Below are 14,837 nucleotides of genomic sequence, written 5' to 3' on the forward strand. Positions count from 1 at the left end.
TCCACCTCTCTGTATCTGTTTCCTCCTCTGTGAAATGGGGATAATAATAGTCCTTCATGAGGTGGCTCTGAGGATTCACGAGTTACATACATAGAGAATTTTTAAAATGTATTTATTTGAGAAAGAGAGAGATTGTGCATGGGAGGGGTAGAGGGAGACGGAGACCCAAGCAGACTCTGCTGAGCACAGAACCCAACCTGGGGCTTGATCTCATGACCTGAGATCACAACCTGAGCTGAAACCAAGAGTTTGACACTTTTTTTTAAGTTTTTTTTTTTTTTTAAGTTTTATTTATTTATGATAGTCACACAGAGAGAGAGAGAGAGAGAGAGAGAGGCAGAGACATAGGCAGGGGGAGAAGCAGGTTCCATGCACCGGGAGCCCGACATGGGATTCGATCCCGGGTCTCCAGGATCACGCCCTGGGCCAAAGGCAGGTGCTAAACCGCTGCGCCACCCAGGGATCCCAAGAGTTTGACACTTAACTGACTGTGCCACCCAGGTGCTCCTATACATAGAGGGTTTTTTTTTTTTTTATAGAGGTTTTAATTTTAGGACAGCATTAGCTCTTTTTAATAAAATGCTGCCTTCTACGCATCTCTCACTTAAAGTTGCTTGACCTGGAAGACTCACCTACTTTTTCAAAATCAGTTAGTTTAGCCAATAGAGGCTTGAATGCTCAAGTAGTACTCTCTTGAGAAGGAAATGCAAAATGCTGAGAAAAAGATAAAGTGGAAAGATTGCAGGAAGCATGGGTGTGTGTGTGTACATGCATGTGTGCGGTTGTTGTTATTTGTGTGTGTGTGTGTGTAGCTTTTTTAAATGCAAAAAAATAGATCTGCAAGGATACACAGCAAACGGCTAAGGGTACCTTCAGGGTAGCATTAGCAGGGAGAGGAGACAAGGCTTCTGCATTGTCTTTGTATGGGTGTCAGCATTTTTCAAAAAAATTTAATGAGGGGGATCCCTGGGTGGCTCAGCAGTTTAAGCGCCTGCCTTGGGCTCAGGGCATGATCCTGGAGTCCCGGGATCGAGTCCCGCATCAGGCTCCCTGCATGGAGCCTGCTTCTCCCTCTGCCTGTGTCTCTGCTTCTCTCTCTGTGTCTCTCATGAATACATAAATAAATTCTTAAAAAAAAAATTAATGACTAGCATGTACTACTAAGTCTTTTTCAAATACTTTCTTTTTCTCAAATACTAGCCTAGCCAGCCCATTGAACATGGGCTGAAAATGGTTTTTTTTTTTTTAAGATTTTATTTATTTATTCATGAGAATACACAGAGAGGAGAGAGAGAGAGGCAGAGACACAGGCAGAGGGAGAAGCAGGCTCCACGCAGGGAGCCTGACGTGGGACTCGATCCCGGGTCTCCAGGATCACGCCCTGAGCTGTAGGCAGCGCTAAACCGCTGCGCCATCAGGGCTGCCCTGAAAATGGGTTTATATATAGCACAGGAAAAATTTTCCTAAAACTTTAGGGCTTGGAATTTCCACCAGCACAACTGAAAGGGGATATTCTCAGCAGGGTCTTCAGTTAAGAAGATTCCCCTTGCCATGCCCACAGCCCACACCCTTCCAACAGTGATTTACTGAAGACTAAAGGAGGTATTGCCTAGTTGGTGAACTGCCTGTGAATGGAGGTGATGCTGGATATCTGGAGACTCCTTCTCCAGGGTCTTGCCAAAGGAATTTATGCATTTTCTGGTAAGGGCTGGACCAACTGCTTGCCAACCCAGAATTGCTGAGATTACAAATTTGGGGTAATTTTCCCTCCAACAGGCCATACCCTGAGTGCTTTACAGCAGCAATTCTCCAAAGTGAAATGTGCCAGGAATCACTGGAAGCTTTGTTAAAATGCAGATTCTGGTTTGGTAGCTCTGGGGTAGGGCCCAAGACTCTGCATTTCTAACCAGCTCCCTGGCCCACAGCCCCACTTGAGTAGGGAGAGTCTGGAGTACTTGACCCAGAGGCCCTCTACCCTCCTGCACTTGCTCCTCTGGGGACACAGCCTGTTGATTTCCATTAAAATTTTGTGCCAGACAGTTCCTGGTGTCATAAGTATGAGCCTGACTGCCAGTATGCCTTACTCTTGATGGACACTGGTGTCACTGTTTGGAGACAACTTCATCATGGTACTAGTGCCAGCTTCCCAGAGTGAACCAGCTTATCCCATGCCTAGCCTCATGGAGTGGCCAGGTGGAGAGCTGAGGTGGAGCACAGCCTTCCCTCCCCACCCTTACCTTTTACAAAGTATCCTAACTACCTAGGCAAACATACATTTCTCAACCTGCCCATGAAACCAGTTTCCCCAGATCCTTCCAAGATGGTTCCTACCTGTTGGGTGTGCCTCCCCCATCCAGTTGTGGAACAACAATCATTTAACAAAAATTGAAAAATGGGAATAAATGTTGTTGGATGTATATGAGGAATCATATTTTCCTACTTTTTTGTATGTTGAAAATTCATTATAATTTTTTAAACTTTTTTTTAATTTTTTTTTTTTTTTTTAATTTATGATAGTCACAGAGAGAGAGAGAGAGAGAGAGAGAGAGGCAGAGACACAGGCAGAGGGAGAAGCAGGCTCCATGCACTGGGAGCCCGATGTGGGATTCGATCCCGGGTCTCCGGGATCGCGCCCTGGGCCAAAGGCAGGCGCCAAACCGCTGTGCCACCCAGGGATCCCTAATTTTTTAAACTTTAAGTTTAAGTTAAGTATCCGACTCTTGGTTTTGGCGTGGGTCGTGATCTCAGGGTCATGAGATCAAGCCCCCCTGTCAGGCTTGAAGCTCAGCTCAGAGTCTACTTAAGACTTTCTATCCCTCTGCCCCTCACCCTCCCCATACACACACTCTCCCTCTCTCAAATTAATTAATTAAAAATAAAAAATAAAGCAGTTTCTTCTCTGGGGCTCCAGGTTGGCTCAGTCAGTAAAGCATGAGACTTGATCTCAGGGTTGTAAGTTTGAGCCCCATGTTGGGTGTAGAGATTACTTAAAAAACAAAAATATGGGGACATATAGGTGAGTTAGCTGTTGAGTATCTGCCTTTGGCTCAGGGCCTGATCCTGGGTTCCCGGGATCGAATCCCACAACAGGCTCCTTGCATGGAACCTGCTTCTCCTCCCTCTGCCTGTATCTCTGCCTCTCTTTCTGTGTCTCTCATGAATAAATAAAATCTTAAAAAACAACAACACAAAAACACACAAAAATACAATCTTAAGAAACAAAAAACAAAGCAGTTCATTCTCAAGGTACATGATCTTAGAAATCCATATACAGGAAAAAGTCCCTTGATTCATCATCACTAACAACACATTTAAAAGTCTGCACAACTGGGCAGCCTGGGTGGCTTAGCAGTTTAGCGCTGCCTTCAGCCCAGGATGTGATCCTGGGGTCCTGGGATCGAGTCCCATGTTGGGCTCCTTGCGTGGAGCCTGCTTCTCCCTCCTCCTGTGTCTCTGCCACTCTCTCTCTCTCTCTCTCTCTGCCTCTCATGAATAAATAAATAAAATCTTTAAAAAAAGTGGGGGGGATCCCTGGTTAGCTCAGCAGTTTAGCACCTGCCTTTGGCCCAGGGCACGATCCTGGAGTCCCGGGATCAGGTCCCACATTGGGCTCCCAGCATGGGGCCTGCTTCTCCCTCTGCCTCTCTCTCTCTCTCTCTGTGTCTATCCTGAATAAACAGATAAATAAATCTTAAAAAAAAAAAAAAGTCTGCACAACTATAAAATCCTAAATGCCTGTGTGAGGGTGGAAAAAATTTTCTTATACCCTTCTAAGTTCTTTGGCTAGTTTATTTTTTTTTTTAATTTTTATTTATTTATGATAGTTACACACACACAGAGAGAGAGAGAGGCGCAGAGACACAGGCAGAGGGAGAAGCAGGCTCCATGCACCGGGAGCCTGATGTGGGATTCGATCCCGGGTCTCCAGGATCGCGCCCTGGGCCAAAGGCAGGCGCTAAACCGCTGCGCCACCAAGGGATCCCCATCTTTGGCTAGTTTAATAATTAAATTGACATAAGACAGATAAACAGGAATAAACAAAACTAATTGAATTTTGTATGTACAGAAGCTCCGTAAAAATATGAGACCCAAAGGCAGTCAGGCAATGGAGGCTCACATGTTAAGGAAAGAGATGCGGCTGGGGCTTCAAAGGGGAGGAGGGCAATTTGCAGGAAAATGAGAAGAGCAGATGTTTCCTCGGCAGATGTTGGCCCTGCCACATTGGTAAGTCTTTCAAATTAAAAAAAAAAAAAAAAATCTCTGGCAATAACTCTCTTTCTGGGTCAGGATCCCCATTTAAATTCCTTTAGGCAATTAAGGGAGAGGTAAAAGTTTTTCTTGGGGCACCTGGGTGGCTCAGTGGTTCAGTATCTGCCTCCAGCTCAGGTCGTGATCCTGGGGTCCTGGGATCGAGTCCCACATTGGGTCCCTGCAGGGAGCCTGCTTCTCCCTCTGCCTATGTCTCTGTCTCTCTCTGTGTGTCTCATGAATGAATAAATAAAATCTTAAATCTTAAATGAATAAATAAGTAAGTAAATAAATAAATAAAAGTTTTTCTTGAGTCTGCTGGGACTTGATTTCTTTCAGGTCAAAATAATCTACATGCCAAAGTGGCACATTTTGGGGTGGCATATTCTGTTCCCTTTCAGTCCCACCTTTGTTTTTGTTTTGTTTTGTTTAATTTATTCATGAGAGACACAGAGAGAGAGGCAGAGACACAGGCAGAGGGAGAAGCAGGCTCTGTGCAGGGAGCCCAATGCGGGATTCGATCCCAGGGCTCCAGGATCATGCCCTGGGTGGAAAGGCAGGTGCTAAACTGCTGAGCCACCTACGGATCCCCCAGTCCCACCCTTTGAAACTTTTCCAGGAAGCTCCATAATTCATCAGTTGAGTTGGTAAATTGTCCCACCTCATTGAACCCGTCTCTTAGTCCCAAGAATAGACCTGTTCAGTTAAACAGTTGTGGCTCATTTTAGGAGGCAGAAATGCAGGTGGGCTCCTAAGTTAGGGCTATTGTGCAATAAGATATTTAATAACAGGCATTTCTATGGAAACAAAAGAAAAACAATGGTTAATGATTGAAGAAGATTATACTTCCAGCTTCTGAGTTCTGAAGGCAGCCAGTTGAGAAGATTTCTAGATATCTGGCTCCAAACCTCTTCAGATGGAGTGGGCAAGGGCAGTGGTAACCTGATAGATTTTTCTGGTTAGCAGTTTGAATGTCTCTGGTGATCTTTCTGAGTGACATGAGGCATGAAGATTGTCCGTACATGAACTACTGTAATGATTTCTTTGAAGTTTATATCAAATTGTCCAGCCTTAGAGTCTTGCATGGCTTTGGGGAAAGAGCAGTTTTAGTTCTCAATGATTTCAAGTCAGAAGGGTCAAACAAGTAGAAGACTACACAGGGCCCCTGGCTGGCTCAGTCGGTAGAGCATGCAACTCTTGATCTCGGGCCTGTGAGTTTGGGCCACATGTTGGGTGTAGATATTACTTAAAAATAAAATCTTTAGGGACGCCTGGTTGGCTCAGCGGTTGAGCATCTGCCTTCGACTTGGGGAGTGATCCCAGGACCAGGATCAAGTTCCCCATCGGGCTCCTTGCAGGGAGCCTGCTTCTCCCTCTGCCTGTGTCTCTGCCTCTCTCTCTGTGTGTCTTTTAAAAAAAAAATTTTTTTTAAATAAAATAAAATCTTTAAAAAAATTAGAAAAAGGATTCCTTATATACATTAACAGTCAGAAATTTGGGAATGTTAGTTTGAAGAGCTGTAGCCAAATATTAGAGGAAACTAGAAGAATTCAGGACCCAGGCCAGTTTACAGGTAAAAACCTGAAAGATAATTAGCAGGACTAGAATCTGATATCCACAAGGGTATACAATAGTTTCCATTGAAACATAATTTTCTCTCTAGAGTCACCCCCCTTCTACCAAAAATAACCACAGTAAGATTAATTTGTTTGCAAATTAAGCCTAGTTTGAATAACTTGGCCTGATTATTTACTTACGTGAAGTAAGAATAATTATTGACCACAGAGGCTTTTTCAAATCTGCTTTGCTGGAACTTTGCATAAGGAATCTCATATTGGACTTTTATTTATTTATTTTTTTAAGATTTTATTTATTTATTCATAGAGACACACACAGAGAGGCAGAGACACAGGCAGAGGGAGAAGCAGGCTCCCCATGGGGAGCCCCATGCGGAACTCAATCCCAGGTCCTCAGGATCACACCCCGGGGCTGCAGGCGGCGCTAAACCGCTGCACTACCGGGGCTGCCCTCATATTGGACTTTTAAAAGCCTTTCAAGGCTAATGGCCACCATCAGACTTTATCAGCAATATGCATAGATTTGGGCAGATTCTTCTTTTTCTGAGGTCCCCAAAATATCCTAAGTTTCCTGAGCCTGCCAGAAAGTAATCTTCTTTCCTTACCTGGTAAAACTGTGGGAACCCCATAATCAGGGTACCAAGCCAATTTTCCTAAGGGCCTTTATTGGATCTATTAAGTCAACATTAGTTCCTTAAAGCCATCTGATCATATCTGAATCTATGCATTTTATTCACAGATAGGACATTCCAGGGAAAGCCTTGATAATATAACCAATGTTTCAAACTGTGCCCTGTTATAAGGAGAACAGATTCTTATTGAACTTAAGCAAACAAATATACTGTCATAAAGAATATTCACTAAGTTTCCCAATTCTGGAGGGATCAAGCAGGGAGAAAAGGTAAATGTTTCATCTTTGTTTACAAAGGTATAATTTACCAAATTGCTATAAGTCATAGTTTGTTTAAGAAAAAAAGAGAAAAAAGTATCCTTAAATCTTGAAAAATAAAACATTAAAGAACAGGAAATTATTTTGGTAAAACACAAAATCTTTGCTTTCTTGACAGATTACTTAAAAGGTAAAGAAAAGGGGCGCCTGGGTGGCTTAGTTGGTTAAGCCACCCAGGGGATTCTCGACCATCAGGAGGGAGCCTGCTTCTCCCCTGCTTTGTCCCCCCACCCCCAGCTCATGCTTGCTCTCTTTCTCTCTCACTCTAAGTAAATAAAATCTTTTTTTTTTTTTTAAGTAAATAAAATCTTTAAAACAACAAAGGTAAAGAGAAACCTTTTACAATCTCTTATTATCAAGAGCAGACCAATAAATAGTTCAGCAAAACTTTTCCTTTGAGTAGATGAAAGAAAATTAGGTTCATTTTATATAAGTATACTATTGACATTAAGGTTTATTTTTAAAACCCTTAAAATAACAATTAAATTTTAGGCACACACAAATTTTATCGTGATTACATGAGATAAAATTCTCTCCTTTCCTTTCCCTCTTCCCAACTTTTTTTTTTAAGGTTTTATTTATTTATTTATGAGAAACACACAGAGAGAGGCAGAGACATAGGCAGAGGGAGAAACAGGCTCCTCACAAGAAGCCTGATGTGGGACTCCATCTGGGGACTCTGGGACCCCGCCCTGAGCTGGAGGCAGACACTCAACCATTGAGCCACCCAGGCGTCCCTCTTCCCAACTTTCTATACCATTTGTCCTTTATTCTTCTTTCCTATTCTGAAATAACCAGTTTTACTTTGGGACAAATTTACTTTTTTCCCTTGACAAAATACATCTTCAGGTCTCATACCACTTCTTACTAAAAAACACATCTTACTTTCCTTGCATACAGAGTTGTTTCCCTTATAATTACTCATAATATATTTTTTAAGATTTTTCTTTTTTTTTTTAGATTTTATTTATTTATTCATGAGATACACACACACACACACAGAGACAGAGACACAGGCAGAGGGAGAAGCAGGCTCCATGCAGGGAGCCCGATGTGGAACTCGATCCTGGGACTCCAGGATCACTGCCCTGAGCCAAAGAGAGGCTCAACTGCTGAGCCACCCAGGCATCCCGACTTTTAAGATTTTTTAAATTTTTTTTTAAATTTTTATTTATTTACTTATGATAGTCACAGAGAGAGAGAGAGGCAGAGACACAGGCAGAGGGAGAAGCAGGCTCCATGCACCGGGAGCCTGATATGGGATTCGATCCCGGGTCTCCAGGATCGCGCCCTGGGCCAAAGGCAGGCGCCAAACCGCTGCGCCACCCAGGGATCCCAAGATTTTTTAAATTTTTAAATAATCTCTAACACCCAATGCTGGGCTCAAATTCCCAACCCCAAGGTCAAGAGTCTCTAGCTCCACAAACTGTGCCAGCCATTTAATTTTCACAGAGTTCTTGTGGGTCATCTAAGCATAATTGTTGGGAACCAGTGACTTAGATAGATGAGAGAGAGCATGATCGAGGCCAGGGGACTTACAATGTTGAGATCACAACCTGAGCCAAAACCAAGTGTTGGATGCTCAATTGACTGTGCCACTGAGACACCCCTGATTTTGGAAGGTATTTTTAAGTATACAGACCATAAAACATAATTATGGCAGAAAACTTCACCTAAAAGTTCTTATTCCAATTACATCTATCTAAGCCACGGTTCCCAACAATTATGCTTAGACGACACAGACAAACTTTGTGAAAGTTCTTAGATGGAGTCAGCCATCATCCTAAGCTATTTTTCTTGCTGACTAATTTTGTAACAGGGGCAACCCTCTCAAGTCCCCTCCCTCTTCAGAAGCCTTATACCACCCCTCAGTAAACTTTGCTTTGTTGCCCACCAAACAACAAAATTTTGTAACAGAGATAACATGAATTTTTTGACTAGTAAACCCAAGTAGAATAAAAGTTGTATGTCTACATTATATTTAATGCTGAGAATTCTGAAGACATGTCTATTTCTTTTTAAGTGTATTTATTTATTTGAGAGAGAGAGAGCATGATTGAGGGGAGAGGGCAGAAGGAGAGGAAGAGAGAGGATCTCAAGCAGACTCCCTGGTGAGTGCAGAGTCTGATCCCAGGACCCTGAGATCATGACCTAAGCTGCAATCAAGTCAGATGCTCAAACCAACTGAGCCACCCAGGTGCCCCTGAAGACACGCCTAGTTTAATTAAACCAGTACACTTGAGTGTGGAGGTGACTGGGTGATGGGCACTGAGGGGGGTACTTGATGGGATGAGCACTGGGTGATATGCTATATGTTGGCAAATTGAACTCCAATTAAAAAAAAAAAAAACAATAAACTTAAATTAGCTTCAGTTACTGAATATTTTCCCAGATCATGTGAACTTAAAAAGCATTTGAGGGATCCCTGGGTGGCTCAGCGGTTGAGTACCTGCCTTCGGCCCAGGGCGTGATCCTGGAGTCCTGGGATCAAGTCCCACTTCGGGCTCCCTGCATACAGCCTGCTTCTCCATCTGCCTGTGTCTCTGCCTCTCTCTCTGTGTCTCTCATGAATAAATAACAAAATCAAATCTTAAAAAAAAAAAAAAAAAAAAGCATTTGAAATTGTTCCTAATATATTTCTGAGGGTTTAGGAATACTTAACTCATATAAGCACTTATTTTAAACCAGTTGAATAGATCTCTTTTGCAAATTAATATTGGCAATACCATCAAGAAATAGAAAAATATCATACATCTGCAACATACAAATATAGATACAACCATACAGATAAATACAGAGACTGTATAGCTTTCATTCTAAAATTTTAGCCGAGTCAGGTATGATATTTACAAAACTTACTGGTTTATAAAAGAACAATTGGATCCAAATTTTGTTTTGGCAGTTGAAATACGTTCACCTGCTCAGATGGATAAAGCTTTTATTTTTAGGTAATCTATCTCTTCATCTAATGTGGGCCTCAAACTCCTAACCCCAAGGTCAAGAGTCGGAAGCTCCACTGATTGAGCTAGCAAGTGCCACAGCTAAGGCTTTTTACTAATATTTGTGGAGAGGACATTTAAGATATTTAATTAGCCTAACTTACAAATAGTTCCTTTTTTATCTTTTTGATAGAAAATCTCTACCTAGGAGCACCTGGCTGGCTCAGTTGGTAGAGCACGAGACTCTTGATCTTCAGGTCACGAGTTTGAGCCCCACTTTGGGTGTGGAGCTTAAAAAATAAAATGTTCGGGGGATCCCTGGGTGGCGCAGCGGTTTGGCGCCTGCCTTTGGCCCAGGGCGCGATCCTGGAGACCCGGAATCGAGTCCCACGTCGGGCTCCCGGTGCATGGAGCCTGCTTCTCCCTCTGCCTGTGTCTCTGCCTCTCTCTCTCTCTCTCTCTGTGTGACTATCATAAATAAAGAAAAAAAAATTTAAAAAAAATAAAAAATAAAATAAAATGTTCGGGACGCCTGGGTGGCTCAGTGGTTGAGCGTTCTGTCTGCCTTTGGCTCTGGTGTGATCTCGGGGTCCCACGTCGGGCTCCCTGCATGGAGCCTGCTTCTCCCTCTGCCTGTGTCTCTGCCTTTCTCTGTGTGTGTCTGTCATGAATAAATAAATAAAATCTTTTAAAAATAATAATAAAATCTTCTTAGAAAATTCTTGGGATGCCTAGATGGCTCAGCGGTTGAGCATCTGCCTTCAGCTCAGGGTATGTGTGATTTCAGGATCCGGGATCGAGTCCGCATCGGGCTCCCTGCATGGAGCCTGCTTCTCCCTCTGCCTGTGTCTCTGCCTCTCTCTCTCTCTCTCTCATGAATAAATAAATAAATCTTTAAAAAAAAGAAAATTCTAAAGCCTGCATTTCAAAAAGCTGGTTATCAGGTCCTACAGAAGGTGGGGTAGAAAATCTATACCACGAAGGAGTAGAGAAAGTATCCAAGTTTTCTCCACGAAGTTTGGAGTATATTTATCTCTTATCAAAGGTCTAGAGAAATTTTTATTTAAATTTTCCTTCTTGGAAACCCTCTTACACTGTTGGTAGGAAGGCAAGCTGATGCAGCCACTCTGGAAAACAGTATAGAGTTTCTTCAAAAAGTTGAAAATAGGGGCGATGTGTGGCTCAATTGGTTAAAGCCTTTGCCTTCGGCTCAGGTCATGGTTCCAAGGTCCTGGGATTAAGCCCCATGTCAGGCTCCCTGCTCAGCAGAGAGGTTGCTTCTCCCTCTCCCTCTGTTGCTCCCTCTGCTTATGCTCTTTCTCTCAGATAAATTATAACATCTAAAAAAAAAATAAAGTTGAAAATAGAGCTACCCTACAACCCAGGAATTGCACTACTATGTATTTACTACAAAGATACAAATGTAGTGATCTGAAGGGACAGATAGTGCTCCAATGTTTATAGTAGCAATGTCTACAATAGTCAAAGTATGGAAAGAGCTCAGATGTCCACATCCAGATGAATGGTTAAAGAAGATGTGGTACATATATAGAATGGAATACTCAGCTATCAGAAAGAAAAGAAAGAAAGAAAGAAAGAAAGAAAGAAAGAAGAAGACGAAAGAAAGAAGAAAGAAAGAAAGAAAGAAAGAAAGAAAAGAAAGAAAGAAAAAGAAGAAAAGAAGAAAGAAAGAAAAAGAAAGAAAGAAAGAAAGAAAGAAAGAAAGAAAGAAAGAAAGAAAGAAAGAAAGAGAAAGAAAGAAAAAAATCTTGCTTTTTGCAATGACATGGATGGAACAACTAGAGGATATTACACTAAGCAAAATGAGTCAATCAGAGAAAGATAATTATCATATGATCTTACTCATTATGTGGAAATTAAGAAACAGAACAGAGAGGGGTGCCTGGGTGGCTAAGCCGGTTGAGTCTATACCTTTGGCTCGGGTCATGATCCCGAAGCCCAGCACTGGGCTCCCTGCTCAGCACTGAGTCTGCTCCTTCCTCTGCCTCTCCTCCCACATGCTTCTCTTTGCCCATCCCCCGCTCTTGCCCACACACACTCGAGCTCTTTCTCATCTCTTCTGAAATAAATAAAAATCTTTAAAAAAAGAAAAAACAAAACAAAACAGAGGATCACAGGGGAAGGGAGAGAAAAATAAAACAAGATAAAGTCAGAGAAGGAGACAAACCATAAGAGACTCTTAATCATAGGAAACAAACTGAGGAGTGCTGGAAGGGAGGGGGTAATTGGGGGATGGGCATTAAGGAGGGCACGTGATGTAATAAGCATTGAGTGTTATATAAGACTGATGAATCACTGATCTCTACCTCTGAAACCAATAATACACTATATGTTAATTAAATTTAAATAAACATAAATAAAATTTCCTTATTTTCTTTTTTTAATATTTTTTTCTTTATTTATTTATGATAGTCACACAGAGAGAGGCAGAGACACAGGCAGAGGGAGAAGCAGGCTCCATGCACCGGGAGCCCGACGTGGGATTCGATCCCGGGTCTCCAGGATCGCGCTCTGGGCCAAAGGCAGGCGCCAAACCACTGCGCCACCCAGGGATCCCCTCCTTATTTTCTTAAGTGTAGGACAATTCTGTTTCCAATATCCCCATTTTTTACAATATGTGCCAAGTATTTTGAGATGAATAGAAGAGCTTTGAGGGACAGTAAAGATAGGTGGACTTTGAATTGTTTCTAGAGCTGCATTTTTTTTTTTTTTAGATTTTATTTATTTATTCATGAGAGACACACAGAGAGAGAGAGAGAGAGAGAGAGAGAGAGGCACAGACACAGGCAGAGGGAGAAGCAGGCTTCATGCAGGGAGCCTGAAGTGGGACTTGATCCCAGGTCTCCAGGATCACACCCTGGACGAAAGGCGGTGCTAAAGGTGCTAAACCACTGAGCCACCAGGGCTGTCCTAGAGCTGCATTTCTGGTTTTGCAAAGATTTGTAAGAAAAGGACAGTTGTGGGGCACCTGCATGGCTCAGTCAATTGAAGATCTGCCTTTGGCTTGGGTCATGATCTCAGGGTCCTGGGATCCAGCCCCGTGTCAGGCTCCCTGATGAGTAAGGAGCCTGTTTCTCCCTCTCCCTGCTGCTCTCTCTCAAATAAATAAATTTCTTAAAAATTATTTTTTATATATATTTTAAAGATTTTATTTGTCTATTCATGAGAGAGAGAGAGAGATAGAGAGAGAGAGAGAGGCAGAGGGAGTAGCAGGGTCCCTGCAGAGCAGGAGCCGGATGCAGGACTCGATCCCAGGACCCCGGGGATCATGACCTGAGCTGAAGGCAGACCTTCAGCCACTTAGCAGCCAGGCATCCCAAATTATTAAAAATTAAAAAAGAAAGAAAAAAAAGGGACGCGTGGGTGGCTCAGTGGTTGAGCTTCTGCCTCTGGCTCAGGGTGTGATTCCCGTGTCCTGGGATAGAGCCCTATAAAGGGCTCCCTGCAGGGAGCCTGCTTCTCCCTCTCCTTGTGTCTCTGCCTCTCTCTGTGTCTCTCATGAATAAATAAAATCTTTTTTTTTTTTTTTTTAAACTTTTATTTTACTTATGATAGTCATACAGAGAGAGAGAGAGAGAGAGAGGCAGAGACATAGGCAGAGGGAGAAGCAGGCTCCATGCACCGGGAGCCTGACATGGGATTCGATCCTGGGTCTCCAGGATCGCGCCCTGGGCCAAAGGCAGGCGCCAAACCGCTGCGCCACCCAGGGATCCCGAATAAATAAAATCTTAAAAAAAAAAAAGAAAAAAAAAAAAGACAGTTGCTTTTATTTTTTTATTTTTTATTTATTTATTTGAGAGAGAGAGAGAGAGCACAAGTGGAGGGAGGGACCGAGGGAGAGGGAGAAGCAGGCTCCCCACTTAGCAGACAGCCCTGATGTGGGGCTGATCTCAGGACCCTGAGATCATGACCTGATGAAGAAACGTGGCTTAACTGACTGAGCCACCGAGGCACCCTATGACAGTTGCTTTTAATTTCTCAAAGAATTGGGTTGAAGCCTAAATGATATTGAGGTGCTGATCCGCCCGACCAACTACATTATCTTACATTTGCTTCTTTTTATCAGTGAGAAGATGTCCAACTAAGATGGAAATCAAAAGATTTCTATGTTCTAGAGCTTCAGGATTTAATGCAATATGCCTTTGTAAAGTCTGTATAAAGTAATTTAACAAAGGCTTTCTTCCTGGGTGCACAATTCAAACTTGGGCCAATTCACTGAAAAATAACCTCTACTATTGCTTCCATCAGTCCCTGAACATCATTTATAGGAGCACATAGGGGAAATTCTGGTCATCTGTTTACTCCGTGAGGAGGGTGGTTTTCCTCAAGGAGCCATCTGGCTTGCCTGTTAACTACAGTATAATTACAGGTGGAAAGAACACCCCTTAGCAGCTAATCTCGGTCCCTGTGAGGGGGGGTGCAATTGGCCGGTGATCTTTCTAAGGCTTTTCTAAATTTGGTAACATGTTCTGGAAGTGGAGGTAAAAGGATTTTATTTTTTTATTTTATTTTTTTATTTTTTTAATTTTTTATTTATTTATGATAGTCACACAGAGAGAGAGAGAGAGAGGCAGAGACACAGGCAGAGGGAGAAGCAGGCTCCCTGCAGGAAGCCCCATGTGGGATTCGATCCCGGGTCTCCAGGATCGCGCCCTGGGCCAAAGACAGGTGCTAAACCGCTGCGCCACCCAGGGATCCCTAAAAGGATTTTATAATTTAAAGTTCTGGGGATCCCTGGGTGGCTCAGCAGCTTAGCACCTGCCTTGGGCCCAGGGTGTGATCCTGGGGTCCCAGGATCGAGTCCCACGTCGGGCTCCCTGCATGGAGCCTGCTTCTCTGTGTCTCTGCCTCTCTCTCTCTCTCTGTCTCTCATGAATACATAAAATCTTTAAAAATAATAATAATAATAATAATAATTAAAGTTCTGCTGCTTGTCTCTGTTTGCATGAATTCTTTGTGGTCAGAATCCAGGATATTCCCACAAAAGTCACTGCATCGGAAGACCTGAGGCTGGCAGAGCTGATTACGGAGCCCTGGAGAGTAGGAAGAGTGGTAAGAAACAGGAAGGTGAGCCCTACAACCTGCCGCCCTCCCTCCACCTCC

The sequence above is a fragment of the Canis lupus genome, chromosome 25 (assembly GCF_003254725.2).
Source record: "Canis lupus dingo isolate Sandy chromosome 25, ASM325472v2, whole genome shotgun sequence".
Taxonomy (NCBI): domain Eukaryota; kingdom Metazoa; phylum Chordata; class Mammalia; order Carnivora; family Canidae; genus Canis; species Canis lupus.